This window comes from Podarcis erhardii (assembly GCF_964252035.2).
Source record: "Podarcis erhardii genome assembly, chromosome: 4".
Lineage (NCBI taxonomy): Eukaryota > Metazoa > Chordata > Lepidosauria > Squamata > Lacertidae > Podarcis > Podarcis erhardii.
The window spans coordinates 72,711,644-72,730,271 of NC_138508.1; the positions used below are offsets into that span (position 1 = coordinate 72,711,644).

The following is an 18,628-nucleotide window of genomic DNA, read 5'->3' on the forward strand; positions in this document are numbered from 1 at the left end:
TTTTCTAAGGTAGCACCATTTGGGGGGCTAATATGTAGGATAATACATCATTTGATGATTTGGTCAAACAACTATGGAAAGAAAATGCTGGGTGAAATCCTTCGGTTTGTCATTTTACACATAAAAGGTAAAGGGACCCCTGACCGTTAGGTCCAGTCGCGGATGACTCTGGGGTTGCAGAGCTCATCTCGCTTTACTGGCCAAGGGAGCCGGCGTACAGCTTCCAGGTCATGTGGCCAGCATGACTAAGCTGCTTCTGGCAAACCAGAGCAACACACGGAAACGCCGTTTAGCTTCCCGCCAGAGTGGTACTTATTTATCTACTTGCACTTTGATGTGCTTTCAAACTGCTAGGTTGGCAGGAGCAGGGACCAAGCAACGGGAGTTTACCCCATCATGGGGATTCGAACCGCCGACCTTCTGATTGGCAAGCCCTAGGCTCTGTGGTTTAGACCACAGCACCACCCGCATCCCAGCATTTTCCACATAGACCCACTGAAATCAATAGACTTAAGTGCCTTAAGTGCATTGGGTCTCCATGAGTCTACTCTAAATATGAGTTAGTTGGATATCACCCAATAACTTCCAATTTAGATAACATTAAGAATTTCATTTTATCTAAATAAAGCATACATTTTTAACACACTGTCATGACACTTGGAAGCATAGTTTACCTTAAATTATTCATGCATTTTTCTGACATGAAAAGTTGTTTTTAAAAAAGTTGGAAAGTATACTGTTGTAGCAGGAACTGTTAACAGTTATATGTACATATGCAATGCAGTTTTTCAGTGTAACTACATACACCCTTCAACTCTTTTGTGTAAGCATTGCTTTTTTTGTCTAAGATCATTATATTGAAAGTAATGAAATTTCCATTCAAAGATGCCAGAAACAGTTTTTAATATGCTTCTAAATATAACTTAATGGAGTAATTTTTAATTAGACGTTGGACCTTGGAGCAGAAACATTTTTCCCACTCACTTGTCTGGACACTTTATTTTTGCATCATTAATTTCAAACTAGGATTTATAAGCATGTTGAAAATACTTTAAGCTGAATGGTTTTATATAGAACTAAAACAATTTCTTTAATTTAGAGTGTGCTTCTTATGATGTTTCATTTACATCTGAGCACTTTTGTCTCTGGGATTTCTCATTGTTGTGGGTCACTTCTGAGCATAAGAGTCCTGCCATCTTACTGACTTCACTCAAGGGATGTCCTAAGTCCCACTTTCCTTAGATACCCAGTAATTTGTGCTGTCATGAGATGCAGGATTGGAGAAAGTGACCCATTCTAATGGACTAATCTAATGGACCAAATTCTACTGACAAGCAGGCATGAAAGGCAAGAGCCAGGGACAAGTAGCTGTTGTTGCTGTTGCTGTTGCTGTTGCTGCTGCTGCTGCTGCTGTTGTTGTTTAAAAAAACAAACAGTGTTCAATTTCCCTTCCACTTGCTTTTTTCATAAGCAGGAGGAATATGGGGAAGAGTGTAGGCTATCTCTGAAGTATTGTGCCTCTGGATGCTTTTGTTTCCTCCATTCGGATAGCGTTTCTTACATACTCTGAAAGTGAAGTGATTTTATTCTTCTGAAAACAAAGATTGATCCTCAGAGTACCTCTACATTCCAACCAAGGTTTCACCTTAAAGAGGAACCTCCAGTTTCAGCTCCGATTTCTGCACTTCAAAATCTCAATGCCACTTCTAAGATCGCCATCATGTTATGAAAGTGCTACTGATGGTTTTCAAAGGAATGCTATAAATATTTCGCCAAACTTGTACATCCTAGCAATGAAACTTTTTGGCAGTCTTTCTGACAATTCTTGGTTCCAGTTTCAGAAAAGCATAGTGGTGGTTGTCTAGCCTGTAGGGATGTTGGCGAATTCCTATGAAAACAGAAATAGGAGTGGGAATTCCTATTGTTTGCTTATTCATCCCATGTCCAGGATGAAACTCCATAGAGGGAGGAGCTGTTGAAGGCTACTGTGCTTTTCCTTCACAGCTGGAGGCAGTAATGCTTCTGAATACCAGTTTCTGGAAACCACAGGAAGGGAGAGAGCTCTTGTGCTCTGGTCCTGCTTGCTGGTTTCCCACAGGCATCTGGTTGGCCACTTTGAGAACAGGATGCTGGGCTAGATAGGTCATTGCCCTGATCCCAAAGGCTCTTCTTATATTATTTTGTTCTTAAGCCAGCGAATGCGATCCGTATTCACTATTGCAGTTGCTTTCAGTCCACAAATAATACGTCACTGAGTACTTCCCACCTGCTTGGGAGTAAGTTACTGTTATGTACTGAGTTGAATAGGATCCAAAATGCAGCAGTCGGATTGGTCCTAGAACAATAGGATCCAGAATGCAGCAGTCTGATTGGTCTTCAGGAGCCACCCAATCCAGCTCCAGGTGGAAGTGAATCCGCAACCTGATTGACCTACAGGAGAATCCTGGAATTAGCCAATCATGTGTGGCCCATTGTGTAAATAATGTATATAAAGCAGATATTTGGGGGGAACTTTCATTCCTCGCTACTATGAGCTGAATAAAGAGCATGAAATCCACACTCGACTCCGAGTATATTTCAGTTACATAAGTTGTGTAGCCTTGCCACAGCAGTGAGACGAATAATGCAAATTTCGGCAGAAGATGAATGGCAGTGGAACAGAAACGCTGCAGCTTGCAACAAATAGAAGGCAGAATAGGAAATGATGTCTTCTTACATCCCGACTCTTCTGCTACCCTTGAAGCCACATGCTATGCATGTTTACTTAGAATAAGTCCCCCTGAGTTCCACAAAGCCTACTTCAGGGTACATAGGATTTTACTGTTGATCTTGTTCATTATATTTTAAAATTCTCAGGCCAGCTGACAGTAGCTGTATTGAGTTTCTCTACAAAGATGAACCACTAGAGGCCACCACACACCTAATCAAGCAAAATTCCTCCCCGGGGAATACATTACCGTAATCTGTCTTTCATGTAGTCCTCCCCCCCCCCAAAAAAAAGTGTGGAAAGGATCTCCATTCAGTTTTCTTTTCTTCTCCATTCATCCCATAATGGTTCAATTTAAAGCTTCAGCCATAGCCATGAACTGTGAAGACAATGGATTTCAGAACGACTACTGGGAGCACATGTTGAGTGGGAAGCCCTCCCGCCAATCTATTAAAAACAATAAAGTTTAAACTAAATTGCTTACTTATGCAAATGTGGCTGCACATGCATTATGTATATATTGATTGTAAATCCACACACACTTAAAAAAGAAAGGCGAAGGAATTAATTACATAGGGACAACCTTCGAAACTTGCCTATTAGATTATATAGAAATAGACCAAAAAGAAAAGAAAAGAAAGAAAGAAAGAAAAAGTACTGGCTATTGTTTTATTAACTACATCTGATGTGCTCATTGGAGAAGTGTCCAAACTGTGAACTGAATCAGCTTGAAAGCTAAATATTTATCACGGCACGTTATATTTTTAGATTGTCCAAGTGAACGTTTCCAGGTGTGTTTATGTCTCTCATGGAAATCAGTGCTTACCTTTGGCTGAATTGTGCTCTTTGTGCTCAAGCATATGGAGTGAACTAAACTCTTTAAGGGGGGGGGGAACCTTCGGTTTCTATACATAGCAGAAGCTGTTTTGCTCTTCATATAATCTAAACCCCATGGCATGGTCCCACATACAAATGTAACAAGATAATGACCAATGATAAAGCCTTGCCATCTCATGGAACTGCGTGCAAGCCAGTCTAAAGCTACGCTTCTACCTTAGCGATTGCTGTGTAAACATTTTATATTGTGCCAGCATCCCTTTATCTGGCTACTGGAACAGAGATGCTAGACTTTGCTCCCTGCCAAAGAAAGCGACTTAACTGGCACCAGTAACCCTCTTCAGCAGGCTGGAGTGACCAGCTTCAAATACCAACGTGAAAGCAGGTGAGAAGGCTGGTTCAGCAGAAGAGCATCTGCTTTGCCTGCAGAATGTTCCAGGGTCAACTCTGCCATTTCTAGTTAGGGTTCCCAACTGAAACCCTTGAGAGCTGCTGCCAGTCTGTGCAGACAGTACTGAGCTAGATGGGCCAGAGGTCAGATTCAGTATAAGGCAGCTTCCTGTGGTCCTGTGACGGCAAGATTTGGGGTCTGAATGGTGCAGCAAGTCTCTCCTTCCTTCCTTCCTTCCTTCCTTCCTTCCTTCCTTCCTTCCTTCCTTCCTTCCTTCCTTCCCTCCCTCCCTCCCTTCCCTCCCTCCCTCCCTCCCTCCCTCCCTCCCTCCCTCCCTCCCTCTAAGTGTCATAGCACAATTTTGCCATGAAGTACCCCAAGTACAAATGGCTGTTCTTAAGTTTCGGGATCCAAATTTAGTTGAACACTTTTTGTGTCCTCTTTGTGCACAGCCTAGTTGTGGCCAGGGAAATAATTTCCCCAGGAATATAGCAGGTGAGAGTTTTCCTGGAAAGTGACATTAATAATAATAATAATAATAATAATAATAATAATAATAATATTCTTCTCAGGGACACGGGTGGCTCTGTGGGTTAAACCACAGAGCCTAGGACTTGCTGATCAGAAGGTTGGCAGTTCGAATCCCCGCGACGGGGTGAGCTCCCGTTGCTCGGTCCCTGCTCCTGCCAACCTAGCAGTTCGAAAGCACATCAAAGTGCAAGTAGATAAATAGGTAGTGCTCCGGCAGGAAGGTAAACTGTGTTTCCATGCGCTGCTCTGGTTCGCCAGAAGTGGCTTAGTCATGCTGGCCACATGATCCGGAAGCTGTACACCGGCTCCCTCGGCCAGTAAAGTGAGATGAGTGCTGCAACCCCAGAGTCATCTGCGACTGGACCTAATGGTCAGGGGTCCCTTTTACCCTTTATCCTTCTCTATTCTCCCTCCAGTCAACCTAAAGGCATTATCAGGGTCTAGGGCATATTGCAGCCAGACAAGAACACTTGTGGCATAAAGCAAGAACTGTGTTGGGCATGGCTTGTGGAAACTCCCGAGGGCCAAACAGAGAGGGCTGGAGGCCGCAATCCTGAGGTTCCCCAACTTTTCTATATCCTTGTTTGAAGTGCTCTGAGCTTTCTCTACTCTCCTTCAAGATCTGCTTCCGGCCCTTTGTCTAAACATATCAGCTTCCAATTTTATTTTATCCACAGTTTTGATGCACTCCACTTTCATTACAGTGCCTTAATAGGTGCCACAGTTTCCAAGGCTGCAACCTCAGCAGATGCTGCATTTTATTCTTTCACAAACTCTGAGTCACCATTCGGAGAAGCCAAAGGGAACGCGTTGGGGAGCAAAAGTTGTTCCAGATTGTAGGAAACATTTGGCTAACAGATATGTTTAAGAATCAGACTTTCCTGCAATAGGAGTCTTACCCCCTTATGGGTTCCCTCCCCTTTGCCTATCAACACAAATAGTTTTGTCCAACTTCTGATTATTTCATCACTTCTCTGCTGTGTTTGCTCAGCTGTGCTGCCACTTTGCTTTGCAAAGCTGAGTAGCTACCAACTTCAGCTAGCTTGCATAGACAAGAGGAGGTCTCACACGGTTTTATATCATACTCTCGCTATGACATAACTAGTGCATGGTATGCATATTAGCTGCAAACAAGCATCCAAAATGCCTCCTAAAGTAACATTTATATTCAAGCAGACCAAGACCAAAATAAAAACAAAAACAACCAATTTGATATGCTTATTGAAGAATGGTGCAAACCATGAACTGAATCAGGTCGAAAGTAAGTATTTATTAAAACAAAGCTCATTGCAAGAAAAACACGTTTGAGTATATCCTTTGGTTTTGGATTTCTAGGCCATCATACTCTGTAATTTGGACATGGGCAACAAAGAGTGTATGAGTTACAGATAGGTAGCCGTGATGGTCTGCCATAGTCAAAACAAAATAAAAAAATTCCTTCCAGTAGCACCTTAAAGACCAACTAAGTTAGTTCTTGGTATGAGCTTTCGTGTGCATGCACACTTCTTCAGATACACAGATACATGCCTCATACAAAGAGTGTATGAGGCATGTATAAATCCCAAAGCATTTTTACTTGGTCCATTGTCTTTTGTTGAGGAGGCTCCCATCAGTCAAGCAATGGCCATTTGGTTGGATTGCATAAATATCCAGGTTCAATCACTGATGTTTTTACTTAAAAGTATCAGAGGGCCAAATGAAGTAGGAAGTTTAATGCAAATTTGCACTTAATGTGTGCAAGATGCAAATGATTTCAGCTTTGGGTGCGGGGGTAATTGTAGAGATCACAGTAAGTGTTTTTTGGGGGGGGATTTAACACTCTCCTCTCCTGCTGTGGTCCTTGCAAAGCTAACTCCTTCTTAAGATGGCCTTTTCATTGCAAGGATATTCTAGTTTAGCAACAAAAGGGAATTCCTTTTAAAGGGGCAGCATAAGGGAAGGGAAGGGTTAAAACTCCTTCCCCACTTCTAGCATTCATGATAATGATCCCCCAGCAGATTCTACTTGCATTTTTAAAAGAAAGAAAGGCAACTGTTAACATTATACATACACAATTGAAGTTTCATTTTCTAGTTTGGCCATTCACATATTCATGCTCTGTAAGAGCTCTGGGATTCCCATATTCCTTATTTTAAAATGGAGGAGGACTGACTCATCCTTTTACATCTTTAGTGTGTATCTTCACTAAAAACATAGTGTGTAGTGCTGGTATGAGTACATACCATGTGTGGCTCCTGGTTGGGGGGATTAAAAATATATCCACACAGTTCTGAAGTCAGATTATTCTATGTGCACCTAGTTGCTGTAATCCACATCACAAATCTATGGGCTCTGACGGATTACTAGGGTAGCTTCTAATCCAGAGATATTTAGACCCATTTAAACAAGTGCAACTTACTTTTTTCTTTTATCCATTTAAAATAGTTCAGACTCAGTAATGTCAATAAGATGTCAGTGCTAGCTCACTTTCCCTGTCTTGAGCTCACGGTAGTTTATGCATATGATTTCTGACGTGGTTACTGGGAATTTTGCAAAGCAAAATGGTGGAAACAAAACGGATTCATATAGACACCTATACATTGTAGTTATATTTCTCTCATTTGTTCCCCAATAAAAAACACCCAGTAAAATCTTTCAGACATACCTGAAAGATTCCAGTTACTATAAAAGTTCATAAAACAGTCATAATTTCCACATTGTTTCCCAATTTTGGGCCTTGCAGGGTTTCATTGTTCTTTTGGGGATGTTGCTTTGAACCATAAGTTTTCCATTTCTTTCATACTTACTTCAGAAGGAATGGCCTTTCGAAAACTATATGTCAGTATCTCCAATATATGACTACCATTTCCACTTCCAAAGGTGCCATTTTTTAAATAGTCTTGCAAGTGTCATTGCTCAAATCTACACTACACACACACACACACACACACACACACACACACACACACACACTTTGCTTCAAAGTTTGCCACAGTTTGCATTAACAAGGATGAAATAATTGGGGGACTAGTGCTTTTTCTTTAGATTTAAGACTAAAACTAGTATGAGGAAAATAAATGAAAGAGAATGATTTTACCAAACTAGATTAATTTATGTATAAATAAAAATGTTTCTTTTTGTTCATTTTAGGAGTATGGTGGAGCCAACTGTGATTGCTTCCAACTTGACATGTTTAATACTTAGTATCCATCTCAGATAGATTCATTCTTACCTACCTCTTCCATCACTTCTCTCCATATTTATAAGCTAAGCATAATGTAAGTGGAGTGGTTAATATGCATAACTACCGGTCCTTGTGTGCATTTCCCATGGTCACGCAACATTCTCATGGAGAATGTTCATGTAATCTATCCATGAAGATGCAATTGGTTGATATACATATGGAGAGCTGCTACCAATCCATGTCACCAATACTGAACTAGATGGTCCTATGGTCTCAGTATAAGGCAGCTTCCTGTGTTGTGAGGAAACCATTGTTCCCCTCTCAGACCTCAAATTCCCAGAGTGGTTTACCGATCAATCCAGGGAACTCTTGGAACTGTAGCTCTGTGAGGGGAACAGGGGTCTCCTACCAACTTTCAGAACCCTTAATAAACTACTGTTCCCAGGATTCTTGGGGGTTGGGGTTGGGACCATGATTGTTTAATGTGAATTCATATGTATGTATAGTGCATATATGACCGTCATCTAACCTCCCCATAAACAAATACAAATAAATTCTCCTTAAATAGCCAGCATTGTCGTATCTACCTGGAAACAAATCAAGATGAATGCTCAGTAAACTGGTCATCTGGAACCACCCTGTGCTAGATATGTTCTAGATTTAGCATCTAAAGAATGAGTGGCATATACATGAAGATATACCTCCCATAGCAGTAGATACACTTAGTCTTATGTATGAAATGCCTTTTTCAAATGTTTTGGTTGCTTGGGACGTGTATTTTTAATGTAAAATTGCTTTTAATCTGGTATCATTTTGTCATCTGCACCAGAAAGGTAAAGAGTTCAGTGGCGTTGTCTTTGAAAAGAATTACACAGCTCGATATCAGATTTATTGGCTAAGTGTTATTAACAATAGTCTTGAGACCAGATCTGTTTAATTTCTGTCATATAGGAATCTGAATACTTAAAGCCTACTGTAAGGCCAAATGGACTACCCAGTGTTTAGAAATCGTCTGACACAAATCTAGCAGCTGGGAATAATCAGATAGCACTGTGGGCTGAACATGCATGTAACCCAAGTTCTCCCAGGAGAGGTGCTTCTAACGGGGCTACTGAACGCATGAGTGTTAAAGTTGGTTCACTTTTCTTTAAAACAAAATACATTCCAAATATATGTCAGACCCCCAGCTGTTTTTCCCCCCCTGAGGGAGACTGTTGAGTTGACAGACAAACAGAAATATGAAAAGAATAAGAGTGATGGAATGTTATAATAATATCAAGATGCTTTAGATGTGTATTCCTCACAATTCTCATACTATACCGTATCTTTCTCCATTTCTGTTTCAACAATAAGCTTTGCATGGCTGAGATCATTCTTTGGTTGCTGATAAACTCTATAAAGAATGCCACAGGAATGGCTGAATCAATCTATAACAAGGCTAGGCCATTTTGTATGGGTCCACAAATCAGCCCGTTCCATCCTGTTTATGCATTGGGTTTTTGTTTTTAAAAATCTGCATAGAAATTCACATTTAAGTTCTTTTTTAAAGATGCATTTTTATCTTACGTAAATCAGTAAGTATTGTTTTAAATTGTTCTTGGATATGCTGTTTTTCTGGATATGCTGTGATATGATGCAGCATTAGGTCTGCATCAGAGCAAACACCAGTGGATAACTAAGATCCAGACTGCCCATTAATCCAAGAAGGAAGGAGCAGGTAAATTCAGAATTTTCAGAGCTCAAATTATACCATTATCTTTAGGATGAAGCTACAATGGGCAATTTCCTTTAGCAATAAATGGGTTTGATTATTATTATGAGGTTGCTATCTTAAAACACGTTCAGAATCCCCACTTCCAGTGAATCTTCATTTCTTTCCAGTGTTAACAGTTTGATAATAAAGAGTACATCACATGAGCTGATGCCACAGTGATGCTCTAACTCCCCATCTGCTGTGGAGACAGGTACGTGGGTGTGGCAATGCAGAATTCAGGCTTCTGCAGACCATGGCACATGCACACACACACACATTTGTAGCAGATCAAAGTAAAAGCAATGCACACCTGGCCCCTTTCAGGATTTCCACATGGATATGTCAAAACATGAAGAGAAAGATCACCCACATCATATCTCAGAAACCCTGGGCTTTGCCTTCCTGTTTGCATGTTGACATAGGCTGCCCCAAGGAATAAGATCATATCAGAAAGAGCCAGCCCTAAATACGACAAGCTTAAAATAATGTGGAACGAACAATACAGCTGATGAAGGAAAAGCCTGATGCCTGAAGTCTTAGGTAGGGTGAAGTTCTTGTCTGATGTTTAAGTTTGAGGCAGGCATTCACATCTGCTATATTTGTTTGCGTTGCTTTGAGATGAGACAAAAGGCCTTTTGTCTCATCATTTTTTAGTTACATGAAGTTCACGTCATGATTAATTGAGTGATATCCGGCATATGTCAAGTCATCTTTTCTATGTGTGCTGAAATGGCATTTAGTTCCAGTGAAACCTATGCATCTATTAAGGTATATGCCAGTGTAGTCCAAATAGACTCTCTAAGTGCAGAAATGGCTCTGGGTTTTGTTTTGCTCTGTAGACCCTCTGCTGAGTATGAGCAGAACTTTACATAGTTCAGTCATGTTTCAACCCAGAGCCACTAAAGGAGATTCTGAGAAATCAGGAAGGAACTGACTTCAGTTTCAAAACTTAAAAGATGTAGTTTAGAAATTAATAGACAAATGGGCAGATGGATGGATGGATGGGAATCATGAGACTGGATGCTGGCTGGATGCTGGGACCTCAAGCTTGAGAAGAGCTCTTTGCATGGAGATTCTTAAGCAAGGAAGCACTGACTTTGCAGTCACTATAGCAAATGGCTTGCCAGGGACTTTTCTGATCTCTGCCACTTTCCCCCTCCCTGCTAGTGCACAGGAGAAACAATACACAATCCCTGGCTTAGTGATATAACCAGAAAGTAGATTTGTTTGAGTAAAACAAACCACAGCCTGTTAGCCAAGAACAAACATTGGCTACAGATCATCATTTGTTTGGTATGAATCAAAACATGAAACCCACCTTGGGCATAATGGGTTCCTTTTCCCTGGGTGCTAGCAAGGAGGACCATTACAATGGTTTACAATGAAGTGCCATTAATATACAGCTCAAACATTTTTGGACCCATTCAGTCCATCTGCAAAAGCAATCTTTCTGAGAGCTTTTTAAACTACTTTGTCCTCCCCTTAGATGTGTAGTGGTGTCTTCTCTGGAGACTTCTAGTCTGGTGATCTGTGTTGATCCATTGGTGGCCAGGACACCCACAGCTCTCTTCAAGCTCAATCAAGAACAGGGACTTTCAACATCAATATTCTTGATAAAGATCTTTGGATTGACCAAGATGGTTGCCAGAGAAGTCTGAAACAAGACATATGTACACCTCATGCTCAAAGCCAGGAGTCAAGAACAGTATTCCATAATAATTAAGGTCTTTTATAACATGAACTACAAAGCTTATGAGGCATGGGGAACATACTGTACTTTCATTTATGATGGGACTGTGCACATATTTTGGTCCAAAGCACACCACAATTTTTTAAAGATTATCAAGATTACAATTTAGATGAATCCACAGCTATCATTTGTAAATCTATGGGGCAAGGAAGCAAATGACTATACATTCAAAAGAACTTTTAGCTTGCTGTTTGCAGCAGCTAGCATTTCTCTTGTGCAAAAGTGGAAAACATTGCAAAGTTTACAACTATCACTGTGGTACAAAAATGTTTGGCATTTTCAGAAAATAATAATGCATACTTGGGAAGTCTCAGATGGATTGGCAAACCTGGAACATCTTTATGCCATATGATGGGACTTTATTACTTACACCACTACAAAAGCTGTGCATAACTCTTTAACTCTACCAATGCATGAAATCTGGGCATCACAATAATACTTTTTGTTACTGGTCCCCTTATGTTAGTCTCATCTGACTATGAACCAACCATAAGAATTTGTATGTTAGATTCCTCTTTTCTGTTTTGGTTTATAGTATATAATTTAATTGGAAACTTTTAAATGACCTAGAAAGCTTAGAATCAGTACACATGTGGCATATGACATCACATCTACTGGAAATGTCTGAAAATTGGGTATTGTGTGTCAAAATTTGGGGCTTAAAGAGTACTTCATGACAGAGATCAGCACTCCAGCACAAGGTAAAATACAGAGGATGGAACATGTGATAGTTCCAGTCTGACTACATAGGTGAACATGCCAATGAGAGAGAGGGGTCCGGAAACAACAATTGGTTTGTATCTTATTTATACATGCTTGAAAAATGATGTATTTATTTTTGTTAAATGAATGCTGAATTTACTAGCTTTTATGTGAAAATTCAACACATGAAGTGATAGCTGTTTTTGGTGGCTGAAACAGGCACCAATTTCCTTTTTGCTTCTATGGCTAATGCACCAGTTTTTGTTCATCCATAATGGGATTGTTGCCATAGCAGTGGCTACCCAAACAGAATGCATTAAGCTATTCTTTCATTTCCCTCTAATGTTCTCTGTAATGTGATCAAAATTCTATTAGGTGCACAACTAATATCTACAAAAGAAAAGCATTAAGAATGTTGTCATTCCCCTCAAATTACTTGCTTTGCAGTCATATTGATTTTAGTGAGGCTGCTCTGGAGTCCTTTGTGTCCTACTGATGTAACATCTTCTGGGAAGTCTGCTTTGCTACACTAGGCACATTTATTCTTAGATTTAACTTCACTTGTGGAAACTACAGCGTCATTTATGGCTTTTCATCCCCCCCCCCACATTTATACCACACCCTAGAAAGTGAGATATTGTCCAAGAATGGAAAATCTCCATTCTCTGGCATGCTGGAAATAGTTGAGCTTTTGGCAAACATGATAGCCCATCACTCTCTTCCAGAGAACTATATTGCAAAGTCCAGGATGAAAGGTTGCCAAGGAGGAGATTTCAGAAAGCTTTATTTCCTGATGCAAACAATCAAGTTCATCCCATTTGCCAAAAGGAGTACAAGTATTAAGGGCTCAACTTGCACATTACACATGAATATGTGCAAGGGACAACTGAACAGTACATGCCTTTTCTGAAAAGCAGTGTTGGGAGGGGTGATTGGAAGAGGAAAAGCAGCAGCGGAGAGATGCTTTCCTGTTTCCCCACCCATTGCTTTACTCCTTAAAAACCTAGGGATGTAGGCGGCACTGTGCTCTAAACCACTGAGCCTCTTGGGCTTGCCAATCAGAAGGTTGGTGGTTCGAATCCATGCAATGGGGTGAGCTCCCGTTCTGCAAACCTAGCAGTTCAAAAGCATACCAGCGCAAGTAGATTAATAGGTACCACTGCAGTGATCTAAATGAATGTATTGCCTAGAATGTTATTTTTGTTTCAGACACTACAAATTGTGGATAAACTAGATTGCTTCAAGAAGTGGCAGAAAGATATATCTAAATTTATCTGGCAGGGCAAAAAGCCCAGAATAAAATTTAAGATAATTACTGATGTAAAAGAAAGAGGGGGGTTTGCCCTGCCGGACTTAAGACTGTACTATGAATCGGCAGCTTTCTGCTGGTTGAAAGATTGGCTACTTCTTGAGAATGTAGACACTCTGGACTTGGAAGGATTTGACAATAGGTTTGGTTGGCATGCATATATATGGTATGACAAGGTTAAAGTTCATAAGGGTTTCAAAAACCATATTGTTAGGAAAGCATTATATAATGTTTGGATTCGATACAAGGATTTGTTGGAAAATAAAACTCCTAGGTGGTTATCACCTATGGAGGCTAAGGAGGTGAAGAAACTTAACATAGAATCTAAATGGCCAAAATATTCTGAAATTTTAGAACAAGAAAGTGGTGAATTTAAACTACAGAGTTTTGAGAAAATAAAGTCCAAGGTACGAGACTGGCTCCATTATTATCAAATAATGGAGACTTTTAAACAAGACAGGAAAATTGGCTTCCAGGTGGAGAAATCGAAACTAGAAACAGAGTTGTTAGAACCCAGTACTAAGAATTTATCAAGAATGTATAATTTGTTGCTGAAGTGGAATACAATAGATGAGACAGTTAAATCAGCCATGATTAAATGGGCACAGGACATTGGTCATGACATTATGTTTGCTGACTGGGAACAGTTATGGACCACCGGTATTAAATTCACGGCATGTAATGCCTTAAGAGAAAATATTATGAAAATGATTTATAGGTGGTACATGACCCCAGTCAAGCTTGCGAAGATTTACCATCTGCCCAATAATAAATGTTGGAAATGTAATGAGACTGAAGGTACCTTCTTTCACCTTTGGTGGACCTGCCCAAAGATTAAAGCCTTTTGGGAAATGATTTATAATGAAATTAAGAAGGTACTTAAATATACCTTTCACAAGAAACCAGAGGCGTTTCTCTTGGGCATGGTCGGTCAATTGGTGCTAAGGAAGGACAAGATTTTTTTTATGTACGCCACTACAGCAGCAAGGATTCTTCTAGCAAAGTATTGGAAGACACAAGAACTACCCACACTGGAAGAATGGCAGACGAAGGTGATTGACTTTATGGGACTGGCAGAAATGACCGGCAGAATCCGTGACCAAGAGAAGGAGACGGTGGAGGAAGACTGGAAGAAGTTTAAAGTATATCTTAAGGACTGTTATAAAATTGATGAGTGCTAAAATGTCAAGGGGAAGGAAGATGCAGAATTACAGCTGAAACTGTTTGATGATTTAAGGTGAAATCGAGAAGGATAATAAGTTTTAATTTAATTAGTAAAAAGGGTTGTTGAAAAATTGTAAAACAAGGATGCAAAAAGGGTGAGGTATGGGGAAGTCTGAGAAAGGAGGGTTATGAAAATGAGGTTAAGAAATAATATTTTGTGTGTTTGTTTGTTTTTGTCGATGTTTGTATGTTGTTGCTGTTTTATTTTAAAATTGGAAAATAATAAAAAAAATTATTATATATATTAAAAAAAAAAAATAGGTACCACTGCGGTGGGAAGGTAAACAGAGTTTCCACACCCTCTGACAATTGTCACAGTGTCCCATGGCACCAGAAGCAGTTTAGTCATGCTGGCCACATGACCCAGAAAGCTGTCTGAAGACAAATGCCGGCTCCCTCGACCTGAAGCAAGATGAGCGCCGCATCCCATAGTTGCCTTTGACTGGACTTAATAGTCCAGGGGTCCTTTACCTTTTCACTGAAAAACTTCCAAGACAAGGCATCCCACATCTGCAGCTGTGTGTTCTATCTTTCAGAAACATGTATGTAACCTTGTGGCTCTGGAGGGAGATGTTTTGCTCAGGCATGGTGTAAGGCAGGCACCACCAACCTTATCAAGCCAATTGGCACATCTGCAAACAAAAGCATGTTCCATTCAGTTCAATGTGAAAAAGCAAAACATTGAATTTATTGAGTGATTGTTTGATTTCCACACTGCTAAATGCATTTGAAATATCTCTAAGCAGTGTGCAGAAAACTGAAGCAACAACAGACAACTTAAAGAAAATATTACAAAATACAGTGTTACAGATAAAAGTGTTACATTAATACAAAGTTACTAATATAATTGTAAATCAATATTGATTCATTTTCCTTCTGACTGATACACCCTCCCTCTCAGCCTCTGGCTTCTCACCCAGGGTCCAACAAACTTTCAGCTCACCCACAAAAGTTTCATGAGAAGAGTTCCTAGAAGCAGCAGACATCACCTTGGTCTCTCACTCTAGACTTGCTTTTTATGGGCAGGCCCAAGGTAGGTGGTTTTTCCTTAGGCTGCCTACAGATGTGTCCCATTCAGATGCACTAGAAAGAACAGGTCCCAGCTGCTTTCAGCTTGTCCCATGCTTCTTAGAGCAGTTTTCCATTTACCACACTGCTTTCCCCAGGAAAACTAACTCTTCCTATAGAAAACCCGATTGATGTCTGCTGCAATTCAGCTTTAAAGATGGGATTTTCCCAGCGGAAAGTGGTGGGACAAGCAGAATGAGCCCCTTACAGGGACAGTCTGGCCAAGGATTTCTGCAATGTATGTCCTTTTGATCCGTAGATGTTCTTCTGGTGCAGTGGGGATTCGAACCGCCGACCTTACGATCAGCAAGTCCTAGGCACTGAGGTTTTACCCACAGCACCACCCATGTCCCTAACCAAAACTCATACATGCAACCAAAAAGTACAAAGGTTGATGCACCAGTACAGAAAAAAAATCATACGGACATGGTGCTAGGCAGTACATGAAGCAATATCTGATACCTCTATCAAATTACCCTTGTGATTCTATTTGATTCTAGTTTGATTTCCACCATTTTAGAAAAATGTTTGACTGTGTTCAGTTAATTTATTTTTGGAATGCTAAGCCGTAGGTGGAACATATGGAAAGTTGAGTAGATCAGTGCTCTTGGCTATTTTCATTAAATGATTCTCTTTTAAGTTCCTAATGGGGAAAAAATATTTTGTTTCAATTAGATCAGAGCCACTTGCTGATCATGTGACATTTTGATACAGATTAATCAATTACAGCTGCCTCCAAACAGCATGACAGCAATATTGACTGAAGCTTAAAACCTGCATCTCATCAAGTTCCACAAGGAGGCATCAATTTCTGATTACACCATTCATTTTCTCCCTATTGCTTGAGGCCTCTCATTATTTACCATCTGTAAAGCCTTAACTGACATCATGTAGGAGAGAATGCAAGTCATAGGATCACAATTACTATTGTCAATTATGCAACAAGGCTGCAATCCACAGCCTCCTTCAGCCAGGTATATAGCTTGCCCAAATATAACACTTGAGTATCACTGAAGCATGGCGTGGAAATGAGATCATCCATACCTGCCCTACACTCCTGGCTAGTCATCTCCTTCCCTGCCTGATTGGTGCACATTTGTTTTAATATTAAATGGCATGCACACAAGTGATATACATACCCAACAACCCATACATTTTGCACACACATGAGTTACTGGGTTCAATGGAACTTGATTTGCTCAAGTGTAGTTGCAGCATCTTAGAATGGGGTAATGAAAGGCATATGCTGCCACCACCATTATGGGTTTTTCTCTCTCGTCTTCTTGGTAATCACAGGTATAACATCGTGAAGGACACAGAAAAGAGTCAGGTTGTATGTAAAATAAAAAAGGGAGAAAGTGAAAGACACCAATTATCAGATTCATCTGTCCCTGTTCTGAGGTCATTCTGCCCCCCCCCCACACAACTGAAATCTGAACACATGTCAGTTTTCTGGGCTAAACAAGTACCTTTTATTAGACAGAAGGACTGGAATAACTTCAACTAAATTTTAACAGGATTACGGAACAGTCTTCCAGAATGCTACATTAAATATAACTATGAAAGCTAATTTGACAGGTGTTCAGATTTTGGTTGCACTAATAGGCCTCAAATTTCCATTTAGTAATACTTTATATACTGAATATCATAGGACTTTGGCTAGGCGGTTTTACGTTTCTGACTTATTTGGCTTGGCTCGTGTTACATTTAAAATACTCTATCAATTAATAGGCATGAGCAAGAAGTAATTTTCTTCATTCCACACCAAATATTGCCTTTTGACTTGATTGGGGAAAAACAAACAAACCCAGAAATGAGGTTATGTTATTATACCCTTCCAGATAAAAATGCAGTGGAGCATAACGGATATGGAAATATCTGAAACAGAGAGCCCCCAAACTCTCTGCGATCAGGCTTCACAGTCACAGAAAACTGCAAGCACATTCAGCTGGATGGGCTTACAATCCACCTCGGACCTTCCCACTCAACATATGAAGGCTGAAGTGGTGTGCACAGTCCAACAGTACCTTCATTGATCTAATCAATAAATGGTAGGTAGCAAGGTAGCGAGATAACCAAGTATCTTCTATCAACTCCCACTAAGAAAATATTGGCCATCCATTCTAGGTTATGAATTCCTAAACAAAGGAACAGTCAACCAGCAGCCATAACAATACTCTATTTTTATGTTACCTGTTCAGAGACAAAGAGATAAACAATTTGACCTCATCCTTACTACTAGATACCAACTAGTAGAATAAGTTTGAATGTCAGAATGTGAATCATAAGAATTGGTCCTCAAATTAGGAGAAGACCTAGAGTATTTTCAGATGTGGGGATTATTGTGTTAGTTTTCCCAGTCATAATGCTAGAATTTTTATCCTGGCTTTTAACTTCCATTTACATTGCATTTACCTGCTTTACCTGGTATTTTATGGAACTGTGGTTTTTGGACTGATATAATGCCATGTAACACTAACTTTTTAAATGGCAGGAACAATCTGCATGCCAGAATACTGCTCCCAATTTTATCACATGAAATTACAATGCAAAACCTCTGTGATTGTCTGGGTTAACTGGGTTGCAAATAGATTTCTTTTTGGAAGCAAATAACACAGGAATGGGTGCTAAACTTCTGCTAGATTCTGCTATTTTTCCATAAGTAGTGTTTACATTCTCTTAGAGATTATATAAAATGTGGAAATTATCAGGCAAGGAAACGTCTGGAAAATGGAATAAAGTGCTGTCTGAGTGCAGCCCTAACATAATAGATTCGGATTTTGCAGGCGGGGCTTAGCATAAATGGTACACTGGAGAAAACCTCCAGTAATTACTTTTCCTAAGAAAGGGACTCTGGAAAGAAAATGGAACTGTGTCAGTTCATTTCCCAGACAACTACTGTTTTCACTGCACTGTTTCTTGCAAGTCTGTGACAAAATCATGGCAAGAGCTGGGAAAGGAAATCTTCAATAAATATTTTTCCTAATGGAAAATGCTGTTATGAAAAATCCTCTTTTTCTGGATGCAATTTTGCTAAATGACATACAATGTCAACAAAGCAAGAAAATGAATTTCAGACTGCTAAAAAGGTGTTGGAAAATGTTTCACTGACATATCTGAAACTGCATTCCTTTGTCCTATCTTGGGCTAGAAACTGTTGAGATAGTTAAAATAAGTCCCATTTTCAGACTTC

The 18,628-nt window shown here is 39.9% G+C and overlaps 1 long non-coding RNA gene across 5 annotated transcripts in view; it reads left to right on the plus strand.

The window, feature by feature from the left end:
* Nucleotides 1-3,803: 3,803 nt before the first annotated feature.
* Nucleotides 3,804-18,628, plus strand: part of LOC309340182 — a 53,418-nt gene continuing 38,593 nt past the window's right edge. For 2 of the 5 annotated variants that reach the window (XR_014155829.1, XR_014155830.1), the window contains exons 1-3: nt 3,804-3,929; nt 7,596-7,723; nt 9,269-9,346. This is a non-coding gene — a long non-coding RNA (uncharacterized lncRNA). Of the gene's footprint in view, nt 3,930-7,595; nt 7,724-9,268; nt 9,347-10,221; nt 10,341-10,868; nt 11,584-18,628 lie in introns of those variants that run through there. The other 3 variants (XR_014155831.1, XR_014155828.1, XR_014155832.1) reach the window with 3 other exon arrangements.